Here is a 4,296-nt window from a genome sequence, read left to right on the forward strand (position 1 = left end):
AAAAAACAAATCAGATTAAAATTTTAAATCAAATAAAATTAAATTTGTGATGTCACAAAAGCACTTGCCTTTGTCCACAAGTAATTTTTGCCCATATGTCAATATTTATGGTCCACAAAACCGCAATTTTCACAAAGCAATATCTATCAAGCTAACAGCTAACTCACTCACTCACATGTGGATGTTAAAACAGACATGTTAAGTACTCTTATGTGCTGCATCACAACTTCCACTGAAGACAATTGCATAACTTTTTACCAGGAAAAAAAAAACAACACAAAAAAAACCACACAAACAAGCACCTCAACGTTGAAGCCCTACACAGCTATATAGGAAAAATACAGTAGGCATAAAATTTACTACATATTTTAATTGTCAAGATGTAAACGAGGATTTAAAGTCATGTTTTGAAACATTATGTAAAACATCCAGCCAGAACTTCAGCATGCCTGCAGGCTTTTTAAAGCAGTTATGGAAAATTATTGCATTTAATTCTGCAGCTTCAATGCCAAGCTCCCCAGAGGGTTGTTACAGTTTGGCAACAGGATGGCAATTCTCCCAAAACACGCACCTCTCCCCACCCAAATGGCAGGGAATCTTTTTCCAGCACAGGAGCTGGTTAGAATGCTGAGGAAATGGATTGAGTAGCTTAAATAAAGCTCAGTGTTTTATGCCCTTTCATACCCAAAAGCTGCTCAGACACAAAATAATAAAAATGTAAGAAAAAAGATGCCTGTTACCAAAACAAAGAAGTGATAGTCCTATAGAAGATAGCTATTGCTGGTGTTGATTTATCAATCTGCTACAGCATATGTTATACTCCCTTTCAATGCGTATAGCCATTTTAGACCATTCAAAATGCACAAAGCAAAAATTGAGTTGGTTCTGAGAAAAAGAGGGTAATATTTTAATACATACAGTGCCAGAAGATAACATTAAAAAAAAAAAAGAGGGTGAAACGTAATTTCCTTGTTAGAGAAGAGCAGCAACGAGCACAAGATGCGGTTACAGTGCAGCCAGGCCCTCTCTGCTGGTCTTGCAGGCGGGAAGCACTGCTGTGAGTGGCAGGGCAGCAGGAGCAGGGCTGGGGAACGGACTGAGACGTTCAGTGCTATCTTCACTCCAAAGACCCCCAGCTAACAATTTAGGCATACATAAGAATGACAGCATTCACGGCTGCACTCAGAAGCCTGCGCTATTACCGAATTACTATTATTTTTATTACCAATTACTATGATTATGAATTAGGGATCGTTGATCCTTCCGCATTCGGTTAACACGAGCCTGAACTCTGCTCGCTTCAGTCAGGATTAGATTTCCTCTCACAATACAGTACTGCAACGACACAACAGGAAAAGCATTGCAGCACTTCAGCGGGAAGAAGCAGGTTCTGAATTCTGCTCAAAATTAGAGGTTGCACAGATCGGTGTCAGGACAGCTTCTATTGTCAGCTCTGAAAAATGCTACAAGTAACGCCTGAGTAGTTCTACTGTATTATTTTAATTTAACCAGGATTTCCTTGTAACTGCAATTGTTTGTTGATGTAAATATCATGGTAATCACAATTTGCACTAGTTATAATACTTGCATGCCTTTTAACAGCAAAAAGAACAAAACAAATGCAGCAGGAAATGTATTGCGTGAAGATTAAAAAGTGTACAAATATCAAGCAAATTAAGAAAGTCTCCTGTCCAGAAAAATACTCACAATTCACACAACTAATCACCCATAAAACCTATTACAAACAAATACTAAGAAAAACTCAAAAGGCATAAAAGAGTGATGAAATTTCCACTCCAATGGCTGATAAAGTGAGATATGTCAGAAATCAACTGAGCTGGAAAAATGACACTTTGAAGAGGTGCTTAGGATGATCTGTAGCCATGGTGTGCCATTAGTCAAACTGATGACTCTTAATACATGGATATTTCAGGTCATCATATCTAGAAACTCACTTCTTAATATTAAAAGTCTGTCTTCCAGCACAGAGACTGGAGCGGAAGCACCCAAAGCCAGGGGAGCTGGGAACAGAAGGGCTGCCAGCCAGCAGCTCACAGCCTGAAATCAGAAAAAGCCTCCCTAATTCATGAGCTAACTCTACGTTTTAAAAATTGATTACATATAGAACAGGAAAAAAAAGGGGGGGGAGGGAGAAAGAAAAAGGATGACCAGTAAAAAACACTGCATATTCTGCATGCATTTTTCTGCACTAGTCAGGGGAGCCTAGCACTTGTATCTGCAACACTAAGGGATGTAATATTAATAAAAGTTTCTTTCCAGAGACTATCTAAAAATCTCAGTTTCGGCAGAGACAGAATGAAAAACAAATAAATCCACTCCATATTCACCAGAAAGTTTGTTGCAATGAGAGTTGAGAAAATTTCCAAAAAAGTTACAGGGTGCTGGTCAGTCACAGGGGCTGATGTTTGTGGAAGTTTTGTGGCCAGTAGTTAAGGCCAAAACCTCTCAGGGAAAATAAAATAAGCAAATGAACACTTCATGTCATCCCTCGTATCAAGGGAACATGGGCATTATTCTTCCAGATGCCATCTTCCTCTGAGGGAGCACAAGAAATACTGCTCCAGGTGCCATTTTCCTCAGAGGGAGTGAGGGCAGTACTCTTTCAGATGCCATCTTCCTCTGCCGGCACGAGGACCATGCAGTTGTGGCTGCAATGAAGCAGCAGCTCCTTGCAATTTCTGGAAGCACCCACAGCAGGGCTGGAGCCTCCAGAAGGGAGAACTGAAAGCAGCCACATGCTGACCCTACTCACACAAAGACCTGTAGTTCACAAACATGGATTGGATCACTTCCCCTCTGGAGGGATTCAGAATTGGCTATCACCAGCAATTTCTGTTCCTCTTCAGGAAAAATGGTTTGCAGGAATCTCGAAAGCCCAGAAAAGGAGGAAATCCTAAGAGGAAAACCTAAGCAGGGGAAAACAACAATCCTCAGAAGAGCAGAGCATCATGCCTGATTTACTTCAGAGCTAAGTAATAAACTCCCAAAGTCATCACTGCATAATTCATTATTCAGTAACAATTAAAATGGCTTAAATATTTTCATCCACTCCTTTGAACATGAAATTCATGCCTATGCCACCATCTCCTTCCCAACCCTCATTTTAGACACTATTTTTTCCCCTATTTTTTCCTCAACCCAACCCATCAACATGGTCCCCTGATTTGTGCAGGTTTAATTCCTTCCTGATCAGAATCTCCCAAATTAACTTTTGCACATGCTCTGAACTCTCCCTTTTGTTCTGAGACAAAACCAAAGAAATCTAAGGATTTTTGAAACTAAAAGTCAGATGGAGAACCCACACATAACAAGCCCACATGTAACGCACCACGTAACAAACCCTGAGCATCAGCAAGGGTGCAACAGTCCTTGAGTCCCCACGCAGAGAACACGGTGCAATGTTTTCTTCATTCCTGCTCGCAGAACAGAGCTATCTGTATGTCAAGCTTTTTCTGAACAAGCTGTCCATCATTCAACTCCTCCATTCTCATAACAGAGTTAATTTAAAACCTCACGTCCATCAAATTGTTTGAAAAATAATATTTCTCTCCAGTCACTACAAGGGAAATGAACCACACCACACGACACACACTAGCTGGGCACGCTCTCACAGATCTCAGCTGAAAACAGTCTTCTGAAGGTGTGTGTAAGTGTGAGGAGGACCTGAAGACCCTGCAGTGAGCACGTCACTGGTGATGAGCAGGAGAGGGAAGAAAGAAGGCAGAAGGGCAGGCGCTCAAGCTGTGTCACATGGGGCACAAGGCAGCAGCAGCTTTGGTTTCCAAGTACAGCTTCTCATAACGAAAGTTGTTTATCCCACATAAACAGAAAACATTCAGAGGAAGATTTTTCTTTTCTTAGTGATCAGATGGGATTTTCAGATGTGGTCCCAGTTTATTTACAATACTGTCTCTGTCTGGGAACTTGGAGACTTACTAACAAGTCACCTCAATACAGAATCACAGAATGTCCAGGGTTGGAAGGGACTTCAAGGATCATGAATCTCCAATCCCCCCTGCCACATATAGGGCCACCAACCTCCCCATTTAATACTAGACCAGGCTGCCCAGGGCCCTATTCAATCTGGCCTTGAACACCTCTAGGGACAGGGCATCCACAACCTCTCTAGGCAGCCTGTTCTAGCACCTCACCACTCTCTCTGTAAAGAACTTCCCCCTGACATCCAACCTAAATCTTCACTCCCTCAACTTAAAACCATTTCCATTTCCATTTCAGACTGACTAGAAAGGTGCAAAAGACATACTGCCTTTTTTT

At 41.4% G+C, this 4,296-nt stretch overlaps 1 protein-coding gene across 1 annotated transcript in view; it reads right to left on the minus strand.

Moving 5' to 3' along the window:
* The window catches only part of LOC104910691 (teneurin-3-like), an 80,551-nt gene that overhangs the window by 61,159 nt on the left and 15,096 nt on the right, over positions 1–4,296 (minus strand). The window lies entirely within an intron of this gene.

This window comes from Meleagris gallopavo, chromosome 4, assembly GCF_000146605.3.
Source record: "Meleagris gallopavo isolate NT-WF06-2002-E0010 breed Aviagen turkey brand Nicholas breeding stock chromosome 4, Turkey_5.1, whole genome shotgun sequence".
Lineage (NCBI taxonomy): Eukaryota > Metazoa > Chordata > Aves > Galliformes > Phasianidae > Meleagris > Meleagris gallopavo.